Raw genomic sequence first — 18,189 nt, 5'->3', positions numbered from 1 at the left:
ACACATCCTAACCATGCCAGATAGTGAGACGGCCCCCAGTGAGCCTTGCCACCACTCCCCAGAATTTTCTCCCTTGTTCAAACAGGCAGAGGGTAGAGCAGCAATATCACTTCGGCCGTAGACGCCCAACCTGGGAAGAAGAGGCCATCTCCCCCTGTAGCGTAATTTGTATGAGTAACTCCCTGGAGCCCACTGCCGCACTTGGCCAGGTTGGGGGAGGGGGACCACAGCATTCTTCCCCCAACCTGACAACTCACAGCTAAAGTGATCCTCCCTCCTCTCCCTGCTTTCCTGCTTATTGATCCAAGCCAGGGAGGACCGAGGACATCACTCTGTCCTTGACTGGGCATTCTGGTAGCAAATCAGAGAAAAAGTCAGTGCCCGTTAGGTACGTGGCGAGCCAGGCCTCTCCTGCGCGAAGCCCGGCGGTTGCTCTTTTTAATGTCAGTGCACAATCTCACCCACTTAGCACTGCTAGATCTTATCTGGTTTGTTCCAGGCTTTTGATGGCGTTCCAGGTGTTGAAGCCAGGTTCCACTATTAAATCTATACCCACTCTCTCCCAGCTCCATATCACCCACAGATTTGATAATCCAGCCTTCGGTGCCATTATTCAAACCTTTGATGAAAATATCAACGAGGACAGGACAAAACAGAGGGCCCTTAATTCACGGTGACATTTATTCCCGCATGTTCTTGGTGAACTGTTATTGCCTCCATCTACTTACCCCCTTCCTTTTATCTATGCTCTAAAATTGTCTGCTTAATCAAAGCTCACAGGTGGCTGGGCTCCAGTCCCATCAGCTCCGTTCCTGAGTTCCCGGATGTCATTGACCTGGGCCGGGGATTTGAATTTGCTGAAAATAGCAAGCGCGTCCTCGCCTGGCTCAGCTTTCACCTCCTTCTCCACACCTGAGCCCCAGCTCCGGAGCGGAGCGCGGCCCTTCCTGCCTGCTTCCCAGCTCAGACCCAGCCCCTCTCTCAGCCACCTGGCCTGTCCCTGAGGGGAGGGCAGTCGCTAGAGCAATCAGGTGGCCCCAAGAGTTGAGATCTGCCACAGGAAACTGCCGGATATCCAAGGCCCTTAGGTCAGTCGGGGCTGAGGTGGGTGGGACCAAGAATATTTATTAAGCGTGTGTCAGGAGCTGGGCTAGGTGTTAGCAGAGCCTCATCACAACCCAGGGGAAGGAGTGAGGAGAGGAGGCCAGAGTGAGGAGAGGAGGCCAGGGCTCTCACATCACTTGCCTAAGGTCACCCGACCAACCAGTAAGTGGCAGAACCAGGGTCTGAGCCCAAGATTGTGTGGCTCCACCTTCCACGCCCAGCCGCCACAGCCCGTGGCTAGTTGTGCCGCTTTGTCTTTTCACCTTCCCAGGTTCCCCTCCCCAGGTACTGCTTCGGCAGCCTCTGGAAGGCAGGGTGAGCCCGAGCACAGCGCTTCCCGACCCACTGGAGGGGGGGTGGGGAGCAGCAAGTTGCGGGGGGACATCAGGCTGCAGGGAAACCATTGCATTGTTCCCAAGTCCTGAGCGATTTGGGATTAATCTTCCAGATTTGGCACCACACACGCGATACAAGCCTGCTGCCACCCCACCCCCTCCAGCCCGTCACAGTGAACAGATGGGCAGACCCCTCCCTGGGGTCTAAGTAGGGCGCTGCTGAGGCTGCTGGGAGCAGGGAGGGAGGCCAGCGAGCCAAGGGGAGAGAGAGCAGAGACAGACCCGGCTCCACCCCACCCCGTCCACCTGTCCCCAGGAGCCGGTGGAATCAGAGGGCGGGGCAGTGGGTGGGGCGGCCACGTGAGGCAGAGACTCCTGTCCCTGGGAGTACCCGAGCAGAGCCTGGGCCAGCAGTGCAGGGGACTTGTGCACGAGTCAGGGGTCCTCTCAGATTCCAAAGTCCTCAGCCTAAGCCCCTGGAGCTGCCGAGCAACAGGACGTTCCCCCCTCGGGGCTCCAGGTGAGGCTCAGGCGGCGAGGCGCCCGCAGCATCCAGGTCCTGACCAGGCCCTCACTGGCCATGAGCCCAGCAGTGTGCGGGGGGGCCACGGAGTGCTCCGACAATGCAGAAACGTAAAGACAGCCAACTATCAGCGTTGGTGGGACCTTAGGAACTACGTGTCCTCTTTATGTGGCAGAAGCCATTACTGAAACTCAGACAGGAGAGGGGATGTGCAGGCAGCGAGTGGGGGGATAGAGCTGGGGCCTGCAGCCTCCCTGATTAGTGCTCCTTCCACATCAACACACCCCTCAGGGCTGCATTTGTAATAGCCAAACACCGGAAACAACCCCAACATCCACCAGCGGGTAACCGGATAAACCAACCGCGATACCCATGCCGAGCACAACTCGTTACTCAGAAACGCAGAGCGATGGCCAGCGCTACGTGCAGCACGGACGGGTCACAAATCACCAGACAGAAAGAGCCCACATCGTACGATTGCATTCATATAAAGGTCTGGAAAGTGCAAACTAATCCAGAGGGACAGAGAGCAGATCAATGGTTATGAGAGAGGGTAGCACCAGGAGGGGCATTAAAAAGGGAGCGTAGGGAAGGCTTGGGGTGATGGGTACATTTGCTGTCTTCACTCTGCTGTGGTTTCAGCGACAGGAAGTTGAGCTGGGCTCAGGCAAAGGAATGTTCTCGGAAGGATCTGGAACAATGGGAAGGCTGCCTTGGGAAGGGAAGGGAGTGGAGCTGAGAAGACCAGCTCTGTATCCGTCGCCTCCGTGGCGATGTCGCTGGGGCCTCACAGGCATCAAACGATGGTGTGCAAGTGTGAGAGGGAGGGAAGGAAGAAGGACAGGAGGGGGAGGAGAATGGAAGAAAGATCTTGGAGGCCTCCACCCAGCCGGGAGCGGGTATCTTAGCCCACAGGCAACGGGGAGCCAGGGGAAGCTTCAGAACAGGGCAACAATGCGTATGATTTAGAGTTTCCAGAAAACGAGCCCGGCAGCAAAGTGCAGGCTGATGGAAACACCAGCTCCCCAGGAGGGGGGCTCCCACTCCACACAGCCTAGACAGAGGAGTGGCGGGGAGCACGCAGCGATCCAAGAGCTGGCAGGGCCTGGGATGCCCAGCTGCTGCTTCTAGAGCCAAGAACGAGCTACTCCCCCTGCCAGGGAGGCCAAGGAGGGCCCACAGCAGAGTCCAGAAGGGAGAAGATTTTTAAAACCCTGTGATGGAACCTCGCTGGCTCTCCCTGGCCTCACGTTTCACAGGAGCTTCCAGCCCACAAATCAGACCCCTGGCAGCGGCAGAGGCAGCCATTGCCTCCAGGGCAGGGAGGAGGGGCAGAGGCCTGCAGGAGTGAGCTGACGACCCGAGGAGCAAGTGCCCGAAGTCCACCTGGCTCCTCCACCCCCCAACAGCTGAAGACACTCAGGAAAGCCAAGTTCCCCTGAACACACCTCCCTCGGGGCCAGCTTCGGGCGAGGGGTCGGGGTGGGCAATTGAACGGGTTCCCAAGAGGCCGGGGCCAGCTGTGTGCCTGGACCACACTGCTGTCCTACTATTCCCACTTCCGGCATCGACAATTGACCAGCAGCCGCTTTCACTCCATCCTGCTCTGAGGTGTTCAGATGGGCCTTGTAATCCATCATCCCCGGCCCCCCACTTTACAGTTAGCCCCTCATCTGCCCCCCCTGAACCTATGAAGCGGCTGAAGTCATGCCCACCTTGCAGATGAAGTCTCCACACTTCAGCTAGTCCGGGGGACTTGCCCAAAATCCCAAGCCAGAACACCTAGGAAGAGGAAGCTTTCACATCCAAGCCCGGAAACAATGAGGGCTGGATGGACCTTCATGGGGAAACTTACAGACAATTCAGGTTAGGACCAACCCGTCCCAACCTTGCGGGTCTGCCATTACGGAAAGGCCAGACCAGGGAGCACCTGACTCTGCCCCTCCATTTGCGAATCGGGAGACTCGATGTAGTAAGCCGAAATAACGTGTCCAAAGTCATACAAGGGAAGAGGCAGAGCCAGGCTCGAGCCGAAAGACCTCTCTGGCTTTCACAATCGTGGAGAGTCCTTGTCCCCTTCCTTCCTGTCAGGCCAGGGCCAAAAATCTAACCCCTGTATCCAGACATTGCCCCGTGGTACCAAGGATGCACTAAGGGCTGTCAGGAGTCAGTGCGGGCCCCAGGTCACATCTACAGCAGTGTCATGAAGTATCCGCGTGGATCTCCCCTTTCCCTGCCTCAGTTAGCATAGCGCAGAACTAATCATTGTACAAATTTGGCCAGAGTTGGAAGGAACCCCAAAGGCATCTCAACCTGTCTCATTTCACTCATCAGGAAACTGAGGCACTAACCAAGGAGGTGGTCTTGGGAGTCTGCACCTTCAGCTGCTCTGAACTGAGAGACTAAGAGTCAGAGAAGGCCAGCCATGCTGGCCCAGGGGGGCCTTGGCAAGGGGAAGGGTGGGTACGGGCAGAGTTATGGGGAGCACAGGCTTGCCCCCCCCCCATCCCCTGTGCCCATAGCACAGGCAAACACGAGCCTGCCCCCAGGGACCCATGGGCCAAGTTTAAAGGACCTATTACAGGGAAGAGAACAGCTGTCACTGTTGAATACCTACCAGATGCCAGCAATCACTCTCCCCCTTTTACAGATGAGGCCAAGGCTCAGGGAGGTTGAATAACTTGCCCGCGGTCACAGGGTGGGAAGGAGCAGAGCGCAGACTGAAAATACAGTGTTCCCCTGCCCCTCATTCCCCCCAGCCTGGGCTCCTGGGTGGCTCTTCGCTTTGGGATGGAATGGTCCACTTCATCTGCTCAGCCAGCATCCCTGAGATTGGGCCTCTGTGGCCCCTCAGCTGGCTCTCCCCAGCCCCTGCTTCTGGGATCATTCCGTGCCGTCCCCTGGCCCCTGGCCCCTGCCCCAGGGCCCCTCGCGCAAGATTCCCATCCTCACACAGGGCTAAGGCAGCCCAAGGCCTGCCAGGACCAACTCACCAGACCCACCCCTTGAGACTCTCCAGGTAGTCGACCTGGGTATCTACATTCTAACAGGAACATTCTAGAAGCACTGTTTTGAAGAAACAAAGTGAAAAAAAGTCTGAGATCTGCGGCTGTTTGGGCCTCTCTCCATTGGGGAAAGGAAAACCAGTTTCCACTCTACCCTCTGAAGGCTAAAGCAAGCAGGGATGTGCCTTTGGTAGAACCGAAAAGGAGCCCCTCCTGTGAGGGACAACCTCATGGGCTGAGCAAAGAGCCCCTTTGTGCGGCAAAAAGGATGTCCCTTCCTCCAGGCACATCGCACAGGGGGATGCTCCGCTGGGCCAGGGAGCCAGCACGGCCAACGCCCCTCCCACACGGTCACTTTTTCAGCCAGGAGAAGACTGTCATCCCCTGACCCGTTTGCTGCCTGCCCCCTCCCTGCTAAAGCCTATCTCTGCTGCAAAGAAAAGGTCATTTTTCCCCCGGAGCCGCTAAAAAAGTACACATTAACGGCCCTACTGATTTCCAGCAGTTTCAAATGCTGGCTTTGGCCAAAAACTTCTTAAAAAGGCCATCCTCCCTTCTTATTCCATAGCGTTTACATTTTGTAACATTTAAACCGAACTGCTTTTAAGCGAAGATATGCAGCACTTTCCTCTCATGTCCCCATAAAAAGTAAAATCTGGGAAACGTCGACATCAGATGGCTAGGGAATGCCTTCCGAGCCCAGCAACGATTAGCAACTTCTGCAAAATAGTGCGGAAAGACTGCTGCCTCAAACCCGGGAAGCTCCTTTCTCTGAGGAGCCCCATCTGGGCTCGGGGCTGGGGATGTCAATCCCCAGGAGAAGGTGTCCTCTGTAAAAGCGGCCTTTCCACTCTTTATCCACATGACAGCTATACCTACTGACCCTTCTGATGTGTCAAGGGTAGAGACTACGAAAGAGAACCACACGTAGCACTTTATTTGTCAGATCAACCCTGTAGGGTAGCTGTGATTATTACACTCCTTTTACAGATGAGAAACACAGGCTCGGAAAGGTCAGCAGACCGCCCACCCCTGATTCCACAGCGCATGCCCTTCGAGGCTCCCTGCCCCCCCGGGCCAAGGCATCCCTGAACTGACAGGGAGCCTGAAACCTTGAGCCGGGCCTGGGGTCCCGCCACCTTCTCAAGCGAGGCCCCCCTGCCCCCCTTGACTGAGGATACAGTCACGTTGAGGCCACTTGACTGTATCCTCCACCTCAGCCTTCAGCCGCTCTGTTTTGTCATTCGGCACCCCTCTGAATCACTCACCCTACGATGCTCAAGACGGGGAGGTTGCTTTTTGACGTAAAAAGTCCCTCGGGTGACTCAGTTGGTTTTAAAAGCTGGGTGGGCCTCAGCCACAGCGTCTCTTTCAGCGGCAGGGGCAGCGCGCCATCTAGCGGCAGTGCAGTGACCCTCACGTTGGCCCTCCGGCAAGTGCGGAGCCCGGGATCTGGGAGGCCCATAAGTTGTCAGGTAGTCCGGCTTTAGTTCACAGAGGGGAAGTGACCGGCCTAAAGGCACACAGCAAGTTAGAAGCCAGTCTCTCGGGCAGCAAGACTGTGCTTCCCAACTCCCCTGGTATTCTGGGGAAGCCGTGGGCGTGGAAGCAGCCGACACCCCTGGAAGTTTCGAGTGTAAAGGAACGGGTCCCATCCCCGGGGTGCACCGTCTTCCTGGTGCTGCGTCCTTTGTTCTGCTTACCACTTTTGAATAGGTAAAGGTCCATGGTATAAAATCCAAAAGGTACCAAAAGGGTGTGTCGTGACAAGTGAGTCTTTTACCCCAGCCCCCCAGCCACAGGGGCATCCCGTGTTATCAGTTTCTACACATCAGTCCACAAATTGTCCTGTATCTTTACAGGGTTGTATTTCTTAACACTCTTTACACAAATGGTCGCACTTCTGACACAGAGCACTCAACAAGGCATCTTGGAGGTCATCGAACACTGGCACATAAAGAGCATCCTCGTTCCCACGTAAAGCCACGCTGCATTCTGGGGGAGGGTGTGCGGAGGTGCCACCACTCATTTAACTACTTTCTTAATTAACTTTTTAAATGTTTTCATGTGTATTTATTTTTGAGAGAGACAGAGACAGAGGGTGGGCGGGGGAGGGGCAGAGAGAAAACGAGACACAGAATCGGAAGCAGGCTCCAGGCTCTGAGCTGTCAGCACAGAGCCCGATGCGGGGCTTGAACTCACGAACTGCGAGATCATGACCTGAGCCGAAGTCGGACGCTTAACCGACTGAGCCACCCAGGCATCCTGCTACTTTCCTTTTGATGGACATTGAGGTGGTTCCACTCCGCTCCTATAACGCACATATCGAACAACTTTTAGAATAAGTTCCTTGAAGTAGCATTGCTGGGATTATCAGTTAGGACTCATTTTGGTCTCATACACCAGAAAACCCAGCATAACAGGAGCTTAGTACCGAAGGCCTCTCATGTAAGACAAACCTAGAGGCAGATGGCTTCAGAGGGGCATGGCAGTCCCGTGCAGGCACAGGTGTGCCTATATAAATGTAATAGATGTCACCAAATAGCCTTCCTCAGAGGTTCTGTGTCTTTATTTCCATCATTGGCGTGAAAGTGTTTCCCTACAGGCTGGCCAATAAATTTCACATTGTCACACTTTGCTTAAAATCTCCCAACCGTGGGGTGGCTGGGTAGCTCAGTCAGTTAAGTGTCCGACTTCAGCCAGGTCATGATCTCACAGTTCATGAGTTTGAGCCCCACATCGGGCTCTCTGTTGTCAGCAAGGAGCCTGCTTCGGATCCTCTGTCCCCCTCTCTCTCTGCCCCACCCCTGCATGTGCACCCTTTCTCAAAAATAAACATTTTTTTAAAAAACTCTCCCAGGTGTGCTTAGGTGGCTCAGTCAGTTAAGCATCCAGCTCTTGGTTTCAGCTCAGGTCATGATCTCACAATTCATGAGTTCGAGCCCCGCATCTGTCTCTGCCCTTACAGCATGGAGCCTGTTTGGGATTCTCGCTCTCCCCCTCTCTCTGCCCCTCCCCAACACACTCTCCATATCTTTCTCAAAATAATTAAAAATAAACTTTAAAAAATATTTTTAAAAAATCTCCCAAATAGGTGAAAATGGTACTCATTATCATTTTAATTTATATTTCTCTTCTTACGAGTGAAGTTGAACCTCTTTTCATGGGTCTAAGAGGCACTTCCCTTTCCATGGATTGTCTGCTTATGTTCACGTCCATTTTCCTTTTTGTTTCTGGTCTTGTTTGTATTAAGTTTTGGTTGACATCTTAATTAAGAAACAATTCACATCCCACCTACATAAAGTTGTACAGTTCAGGGGTTTTAGTCTCTTCGCAGGCTGTGCAATCATCACCACCGTTGGATTTTAGAACATTTCGTCTCCCTCACAATAAGAAACCCAGGGTACCCATTATTAGTCCCTGCCCCGCAACTCCAGTCCTCACCACCCCTGCCGGACTGAAGCAACCACTAATCTATTCTCGACATAGTTTTGCCTATGCTGGATGTTTAGTTCACACGTATAGAATCATATGGCTGACTTCTTAGCATATTGTTTTCAAAGTTCACCCATGTTGCAGCAGATGTCAGAAATTCATTCCCTTTTATTGTTGAATGATACTCCATTGCAGGGATACACCTCAGTTGGTATTCCTCTTTCTTCGGTTGATGAACATTTGGGTTGTTTCCACTTTGTGACTATTATAAATAATGAACATTACTGTAACAGTTTTGGAGTGGACGTATGTTTGCTTAGGGAGAGAAGGAGGTAATGGAGAGAGAGAGATGGAGCAAGCATGGGAGAGGGGCAGAGGGAGGGAGAAAGAGAGAGAGAGAGAGAGAGAGAAAATCCCAAGGAGGCTCCATGCTCCGTGCAAGCCCGATATGGGGTTCGATCCCCCGACCCTGGGATCATGACCTGAGCTGAAATCAACAGTCGATTGCCCGACTAACTGAGTCACCCAGGCACCCTAGGTGGATGTATCTTTTAATTTCTCTTTGAAAAATACCTCAGAGTGGATTGCTTAGTCTTACGGTAACTCTCTGTTTATGTTCCCCATTTTGAGGAACAGTCAAACTGTTTTCCAAAACAGATGTACCATGTTACACTCCCACCAGCAATGTATGAGGGTCCCAGTTTCTCCAAGTCCTCTCCAGGACTTGTTATCTCCCCTCCCTGCTCCACTCTTTTTTTTTTTTTTTTTTTTTTTTTTTAGAGTGGGGGGGAGGGGCAGAGGGAGAGGGAGAGACAGAGAATCTTCAGCAGGTTCCATATCCAGCAGGGAGCCCAGCACAGAGGCTGACGCGGGGCTCAATCCCTCGGCTGTGAGGTCACGACCTGAGCCAAAACCAAGAGTCAGCCGCTTAACCGCTTAACCGACTGAGCCACCCAGGCGCCCGCACTGTGGTTTTGATTTGCATTTCCTTAATGGCTAAGCATGGCTGAGCACCTTTTCCTGTTCTTATTAGCCATCTATAGACTGTCTTTGGAGAAATGCCTATCACACTGATTGCTGAGACCTCTTTACATGCCGAGGAAATTAGCCCTTTGTGACATGAGTTGCAAATATTTTTCAGAGGCATCTATCTTTGATTTTATTTATGCTTTTTTTTAACCTCCAGGCAAGGTTTTGTATCACACTTAGAAAGGCCCTTCCCCCCCCCTGCCAACACCGTTACAATTTTTTTTTCTTTCTTTTTTTTTTTTTTTTAATTTTTTTTTTTTCAACGTTTATTTATTTTTGGGACAGGGAGAGACAGAGCATGAACGGGGGAGGGGCAGAGAGAGAGGGAGACACAGAATCGGAAACAGGCTCCAGGCTCTGAGCCATCAGCCCAGAGCCTGTCGCGGGGCTCGAACTCACGGACCGCGAGATCGTGACCTGGCTGAAGTCGGACGCTTAACCGACTGCGCCACCCAGGCGCCCCCCGTTACAATTTTTTAAATGGCTTCACATGTTTACTTCTAGCAAACTTATGGTTTAACTTTTTTCTAGTTAATCAAATCTTTTATCAAATTAGAATTCATTTTGGTATAAGGCAAGAGTTAAGAACCCAGATTTTTTTTCCCACATATCTAACCAACTGTCCCAATACTTTTTAGATATCCCTACTGATTTGAAATGCCACACTTTTATTTACTAGATTCCTACAAATATTTGGGTGTATTTCTGGACATTCTATTCTTTTCCATTGACTTACATATCTATTTGTGTTTTAGTTTCATAAAGATTACATGTTTAAGACTCATAAATACAGAGAACAAAATGGTGGTTGCCAGTGGGGAGAGGATTAAGGACCCCCTGGGTGGCTCAATTGGTTAAGTGTCTCTTTTTTCTTTTTTTAACGTTTATTTATTTTTGAGATGGAGAGAGACAGAGCATGAACGGGGGAGGGTCAGAGAGAGGGAGAAACAGAATCTGAAACAGGCTCCAGGCTCTGAGCTGTCAGCACAGAGCCCAACGTGGGGCTTGAACCCACGAATTGTGAGATCGTGACCTGAGCCGAAGTCGGCCGCTTAGCCAACTGAGCCACCCAGATGCCCCAAGTGTCCGACTCTTGACATCAGCTCAGGTTGTGATCTCACGGTCATGGGATCAAGCCCCAAGTCAGGCTCTGCACTGAGCATGGAGCCTGCTTGGGATTCTCTCTCCCCCTCTCTCTGCCCCTTCCCCACTAGCACTCTCTCTCTCTCAAAATAAATAAAATTTTTTAAAGTTCTAAAAAAACATAAGTGAAGAAGATTCAGAGGTATGAACTTCCAGTTGTAAAGCAATGAAGTCACAGAGATAAAAAGTACAGCGCAAAGAATATAGTCAATAATACTGTGTAATAACTTTGTATGGTGACGGGTGGTAACTATACTTACCGAGGTGAGCGTTTTGTGACGTATGTAATCACTGAATGATTATGTTGTACACCTGAAACTAACACAATAGTATATGTCAGCTCTACTTCAGTTAAAACTTCTAAAATTTCTTTTAAAACTTGCATATTTGTTTTTACTGTGGAAAATTTCAAACGCGCAGAAAATCTTTCAAACAGTATAAGAGCCCCACGTCTCCAAAACTTAGCTTCAACAACCAGCAATTTCTGCCACTCTTGTTTCCTGTTTGCTTTGGGGGATTTTTTTTTTTCTTTTCTCCTTTTTCTAGAGTTGTCTCAGTCTTCTCCGGCTGCCATAACAAAATACCGTAGACTGGGGAGTTTAAACAACAGAAATCGATTTCACACAGTTCTGGAGGCTGGGAAGTCCAAAGTCAAGGAGCTGGCCAGTTTGTTTTGTCGTAAGGACTTTCTTTCTGGCTTGCAGATGGCCACCCTCTCCCTGTGTCCTCACATAGCCTCTCCTTGGTGTGTGCATGAGGAGAAATGTCTTCTTATGAGGCCACTAACCCATCATGAGGCCTCTACCCTCTAACCTAATATCACCCCAATTATCTCCCAAAGGCCCCATCTCCAAATACCATCACATTAGGGATTAAGGCTTCAGCAAATGAATGGAAAGGTTGGGGGTGCAGGAATAAATACTCAGTCCATAACAAGAGCATTTTAAAGCAAATCATTTCACCTGGGACTACCCCGTCTCTAATTGCTAAGAACTTTTTTCAGAAATGTAATTCAGACACCTCTATCATAAATGTGGTAGGAAGAAAAATGGACCCCTAAAGATGTTCATGTCGTAACTGCCCAAACCTGTGAATATGTTCTCTCATGTGACAAAAGGGACTTTGCAGATGTGATTAAATTAAGGCTTTTGAGGGGCACCTGGCTGGCTCAGTTGGTGGAGCATGTGATTCTCGATCTTGGGGTCATGAGTTCAAGCCCTGCGTTGGGCCTAGAACTTACTTTAAAAAATAAATAAGTAAAAATTTTTAAAAATAAATTAAGGCTTAGGTCACGATCTCGCGGTCCGTGAGTTCGAGCCCCGCGTCAGGCTCTGGGCTGATAGCTCAGAGCCTGGAGCCTGTTTCTGATTCTGTGTCTCCCTCTTTCTCTGCCCCTCCCCCGTTCGTGCCCTGTCTCTCTCTGTCCCAAAAATAAATAAACGTTGAAAAAAAAATAAATTAAGGCTTTTGAGATGGTGGCGGGGAGGGTGTCCTAGATCATTCAGGCAAGAGGGTCAGGGTCAGAGAAGGAGATATGATTACAGAAACAAGTCAGAGTGACGTGGGGCCAGGATCTAAGGAAAGCAGGCAGGCTCTAGGAGCTAGAAAAGACAAGAAAACAGATTCTCCCTTAGAGCCTCCAGAAGGAACACAGTTCTTGATTTTGGTCCAGTGACTAAATTTCAGACTTCTGACTTCCAGAACAGTAAGACAATAAATTTGTATTGTTTTAAACCACTATGATTATGGTCATTGGTTACAGCAGCAATTAGAAACTGATATAACCAATAAAATTAGAAATAACTCATTGTCCAGCCCATGTTCAATTTTTCCCAAATGTTTCAAATCTTTTTTCAGTTAGTCTGTTCACAGGTTGTGTATATTTATTTATTTATTTATTTATTTATATTTAAAAATATATAAATATATAAAAATAAATTTTGATAAAATAAATATATTTATATATAAATATATAAATATAATAAATATATATATTTGAGAGACAGAGAGGGAGAACTTGAGGGGGAGGAGGGGCAGAGAGAGAGAGAGAGAGAGAGAGAGAGAGAGAGAACCCCAAGCCGGCTCCACACTCAGCCAGGAGCCTGACGCAGGGCTTGGTCCCATGATCCTGGGATCATGACCTGAGCTGAAATCAAGATTCAGATGCTCAACCGACTGAGCCACCCAGGTGCCCCCACAGGTTGTATTGTTTTAAATGTAAATTAAGCATATACAGGGTCGGTGAGTTGTTTTATTACGATCTGGTTTAAACTAAATTAATAAAAACTGAATCCAAATAAATAAATACATAATAACTAAACATAGCTCACAAAGTCACTCACTACTGACCTGGGCAAGTCGCCTGCATTCTGGGCCTGGGCTTCCTAACCTGAAAAGCAAGAACATTAGGCTAGATGAGGTGTTCCCTGTGCGGGCTCCGGGTCTGGGCTGCACGGGACCTGGGAAACCGTATGCAAAAGCGGGAGAATGCTCAACCCTGTCTGTGTCTTAAAAATCCCCGACAGGGGCGCTTGGGGTGGACTTCAGCTCAGGTCACGATCTCGCGGTCCGTGAGTTCGAGCCCCGTGTCGGGCTCTGTGCTGACAGCTCAGAGCCTGGAGCCTGTTTCGGATTCTGTGTCTCCCTCTCTCTCTGCCCCTCCCCCGTTCATGCTCTGTCTCCCTCTGTCTCAAAAATACATAAACATTAAAAAAAAAAATCCCCTACAGATGCCCTCACCCCTAGCCAGAAGGGTGTTAAACACAGGAGCCTGTGGGGTTCCCTGTGTGAGGCTCATTTCCTAGAGGCTGATGTAAATTTAGAGACTTAACAGAGTCAGAAAAAGAAAACATCATGGGCTTACTCAGCAGCATATTCAAAGGACGATGTTTACCTAAGACACACCAATTCAGTGCAGCCACCATCATGGCTCATTCTCTGTGAGTGAGGGGACTGAGCTGGGTGCCAGTGTGAGCAGATGAAATTCGGGATGCCCAGTTAAATTTGAATTTCAAATAAATAACGAATCACTTTTAGTATAAATGTACCCTCCCACACAACCTTGGAGATACGCTTACACTGAAAAATGATTCATTGCTGATCTGAATCAAATGTAACTGGAAGTCTGTGCTTTATCTGGATCCAACTTGATCATGCTCCCAGAGGACCAAGGCAAACACCTTGCTTCCAGGATCTAGTGACCGGCTCTAAAGGACAGATAGAAGGGGCTCCAAAAAAAAGACGCTAAGGAAGAAAAGCAGAGAGAAGGTTTGAGAATGACCTTATGAGAGTCTGAAGCTGGAAGGAGCAGGTGACTCCTAATCTGATCATCTCCGGTCACCATAGAAACCACTAAAGTCAGCCGGAAAGAGCTGGTGAACCCCAACACCCACCTCCGCTCCACCAGCATAGATCGCTCACATTCCCTTCCTAGGTGAGGTCTGGTCGGACGGGATCTACTGTCTCGGTTGCTCTCCCAGGAAACAGCTGGGACCTGACCCTGCCCTCTTCCTCCCAGCCTCAGGTGGCTGCCCCAAAGCACCCACCCTATTCTGAGTGATAGCACCTGAACACCTAACCCTGTGTCAGAGAAAAACCAGGGCCAGAGAGGAGTTAAAGCAATAAAAACAGATTTCATTCAGGACTATTGCGCTAGAGGACAAGAGACCTTGGTGTAGAATCGGGCTCCATTCCAAATACAGCAGGGGCAAGTGGGAATTTATAACCAAGGAGTGGGGGCAGGGGGTGGGCGGATGGAAAACGACTAAGAAGAAACCTCAGCGATAAACGGGGATTCTGGCTAAACCAACCTAACCGGATTCGTGCTGAAGACGGGCCCAGGTGATCAGACACCTGGGAGATGGTGGGGGATGAAGAATCCGGTAAGATATGGAAGTCGAGCAGAGATATGGAGAATACAGGGTCCCGGTTACACTAACTTAGCAGGGCTCTTACCAAAACTGGATTTTATACGGAAGTGCCCATACGAGCCTAGGAGAAGATTCAGGACTAAAGTCTGGTTGAGCAAAAGAAGTCTTTGTCACCTGCCCACAGGGAGGTCACATTCTAGCAGGGGAACAGAACCCAGGAGGGAAATGGCCCAAGGACATACAGCAAAAGCCTGTTCAGAACAAAACAGGCCCGTCCTGGACTCCCTGTCCACGTATCTCTCTGTCCCTTCCTGGGTAAAGTAACGCTCCTCATCCAAAATGTGATTAAATTGATCAGGACAATGTTCAATCTTTCAGACAAGACATGGGCAGGCAGTAAGCTCTGCATACAAATGCAGGAGTTTGCAGTGACACATTTTGTATTTGACTCCGGAAATTAGAGGTGCTTTGGAGGTAATGCAAATTGATTCAAAATGTCCCCGGCCAGAAGCCTGGATCATGCACTTAGGCAAATCATGCGAAGTGCTTTTTAATGCACTGCCTCAGATCCTTCTGTGTACCTCTCTGCTGGACCAGCCCTGACCTCACAGCAGCTACACTGATCCTCCCCATGGGGCCTCCAACTGCACTTCTGCGTCTGTCCTCCTTCCCTTTGCACACAAGCTCTGAATGCTATCGTTTCCACTTTACAGACAGGTAAGTAGGGCGCTGAGTGATTAAGCGACTAACCCATGGTCAATTTACTCTAAGGGACAGAGCCCGCTGGAGGCCACCCTCTCTCTCTTCCCTAGTCTAGGACAGCTTGCACAGATGTGACTCCATTCCTCTAGGTTCTGCAACCTTTAGAGGATCATGAAGAACGTCATATGTCTGTCCGTCTACCAGCCTATCCACACACAGGATTCTGCGGAAGGAGCACCCCTAACGCTTAGTAAATTTCCTCCCTTTGCTAAAAATTTGCTAAATTTCCTCCCTTTCATGTAACTCCAATCTTCACAGAAGCTGCTGTCTTTAATCAAGACAATCAAATCTGAGCAATTATGACAGCTGTTCCTCTGATGGCCAAGATCACCACACAGAGAAGACTGACCCACCTTTGACTTTCTGCAGGCTCAGAAAGTTTTAAGGTTTGCTTTGTGGACATGTTGCTTAACCCAGGAAACCAGGGCTTCCAAAATTACGAGGCAAATTTGTACCCAACATACGGATTAAGCTCTATCCCTGAATTTCATCAAATAAGAATCCAGAGGATTTTGCAAACATACCCACCCAGATTCCTCTCTACTTTTCTCGGAATCTCTATCTCCTGTGACTCCAATGGCTTTGTCCTGGGCTCACTGCCACCTATGGTCACTAATGTCAACCCTAGTTTTCACCTGTAAACAGCCTGGCCAGGCTAGGCTGTCAGTGTGAAGGCTGGCTGGCCACCTCCACTGTGTCCACATGGTGGCCTCTGCCTGGAATGCCCCCGTCTCCACCTGGAACAATCCTGCTTCTCCTTCAAGTCCCTGCTCAAATATCCCTAGAATTCCAGCTTCATGGGGCTGCTGTGAGGACTAAGGTCAAGCACAGATGGGCACAGACAGGGGAACCTGGTCCAGGACAGCACTGACTGTCACTGTCACGCCCTCGCTCCTGCCCCTCTTAGGGAAACCATCCCCTTCCCAACTTCCTCTGCCTCTTCCTCACACTACTATGGGGTTACTCGTGTGCTCACCCCTATCCTCCATAAAGTCCTGAACTCCTGGAGGGCAGGGGTCTTGTCTTGCTTGTCTTTGGGGCCCCACACCTGACTCAGGGCCTGACACTTAGGGGGTTCCATGTATATTTGCCCCCAAAATCCTCCTGTCTCCTGGGCTCCAGGGACAGCAGCTTGATGAATGGTCAGAACACTGTGATAAGTTAAAATTCATTGTATGATGTGGCTGTGGACACAGACAAAGACTGTGCTGTTAGTGACATCATGTCGGGCTGGTGACACCACTGGTCATTAGGAATGTTTACTTCAGGAGAGAGCCCTTGGCTTGTCGGGAAAATGGTCCAGAGTCCCATCCAGTATGTCACTATAGCCTGTAGGAACTGTCTCCAATAGGGATGGGGCGATCCAGCTGGTGTGGTCTGCCTGTCTGCCTTCATGCACCTCTACAGGCCTCAGCGTCTCGGTGAATATATTTTGATAACTGCATGGATTCCTTTTAATATCACATGATGGGGCACCTGGCTGGCTCAGTCAGAAGAACATGGCGACTCTTGACTTGGGGTCGTGAGTTCAAAACCCACGTTGGGTGTAGAGATTACTTACATAAATAAACTTGCAAAATAAAGTAAAATGGGGGTGCCTGGGTGGCTCAGTCAGTTGAGCAGCTGACTCCAGCTCAGGTCATCATCTCCATGAACTCACGGTTCATGAGTTCAAGCCCCACATCGGGCTCACTACTGTTAGCCCAGAGCTCGCTTTGGATCTTCTGTCCCCGCCTCTCTCTCTGTCCCTCCCCTGCTCGTGCTCTCTCACTCAAAACTTAATAAATATTTTTAAAAAACGAAAATAATCATGCAAACAAGTAAATTAATAAAATATGTAAGTCACATGAAACTAGTTGCATTACTGAGGACAAGAAGCTGGGAAGAACCCTCCTCTGTATCTGCACGTCTCCCGCTGACAGAAGAGAGCAGGCGCCAATGAAGGAAGCAGAAAAGTTCCTGGCAGGTCTGTGGGAGACCCAGACACACTCCATGCCCACCCGTGCCTCCGTGCCATCCCACTGGCATTCCCTCCTCCAGGAAAGCCCTTCCCCTAGTAACCTCCTACATTTTGTCCAGGACCCCACTCGTGCACCTTCTCTTCCAGGTCTTCCTGCAATAAAGAGGTCTGCTGCAGTCCCTTCAGAGTTTTTCTGATTCAACCCTGGCCGTTTTCACAAGTTCAATGCTGGGTTAGGGCAAGAAGGAGGAGCTGGCAGACAGGTCCTGTGTCCGCACCTCAAGTAACAAGATCTGCAGTAATGGGGAAGATGTGTCCCCTGGGACTTAAGCAGTTTCCCCAAGGCTTTGCACTCCAGCATGTGATGTGACAGGCATGAGGTGCAGACTAGAGGCCTGGAGAAGAGAACAGAGGACATGGGGGGTGGGGGGCGCTGAGAACTAGGACTAGGATCTTAAAAGCCGGAAATCCTCAGCAACCAAACCTAGGTCTTTCGGCCGAGGATGCCTCAGAGCAGCATCCTGGGAATGCACGTAGGGAGCCCTGGTGGAGGGGCTGTGTCAGAGGTAGGGATCTGAAGGAGACTGAAGAACCCCCGTGCAAACCCCCCACTCCATCACTCACTAGCATGATCGTAATGACGCAAATCACTTGACTTGCTTTGATTTGGTTTCCTCAGCTATAACATGGTCTTCCGGGGACCAAAAGTGGACTACGCCACTTTTCTGGAAGATGTGAACAACACATCTTAGGGACACGTTCCAGGCCTCCCGGGTGCTTCCCTGTTCAGACGAGACTCCCAAGAGGCCGTTTCCACTTTGTGGTTCGTCTCTGACATCGCTCAGCTCAATCTCTTTAAACGGTTTACAAAACGCTCCGACATCAACAATGCATTCTCACCGCTTTTACAAATGGGGAGACCTGGGTCCGTAACTTGCCACCGTCACGCTGTGGGGACCGGCGCGCGCCGGGCGGCTCCGCACCGCCTCCGCACGGCTGCCCGGCGCCCTCCTTGGCGGGGCGG

At 50.3% G+C, this 18,189-nt stretch overlaps 1 long non-coding RNA gene across 1 annotated transcript in view; it reads right to left on the bottom strand.

Annotated features, from left to right (window-relative positions):
* Positions 1-18,181, bottom strand: part of LOC123581397 — a 34,616-nt gene extending 16,435 nt beyond the window's left edge. The window contains exons 1-3 of the long non-coding RNA XR_006703723.1: positions 18,066-18,181; positions 12,924-12,963; positions 10,835-10,892 (exon numbers count right to left, since the gene is read on the bottom strand). This is a non-coding gene — a long non-coding RNA (uncharacterized LOC123581397). The remainder of the gene's footprint in view (positions 1-10,834; positions 10,893-12,923; positions 12,964-18,065) is intronic.
* Between the last annotated feature and the right edge of the window lie 8 nt (positions 18,182-18,189).

This window comes from Leopardus geoffroyi, chromosome A3, assembly GCF_018350155.1.
Source record: "Leopardus geoffroyi isolate Oge1 chromosome A3, O.geoffroyi_Oge1_pat1.0, whole genome shotgun sequence".
In the NCBI taxonomy this organism is placed as follows: Eukaryota; Metazoa; Chordata; class Mammalia; order Carnivora; family Felidae; genus Leopardus; species Leopardus geoffroyi.
Note: the sequence above shows the minus strand (reverse complement) of the source record. Positions and strands in the feature narration are given on the sequence as shown.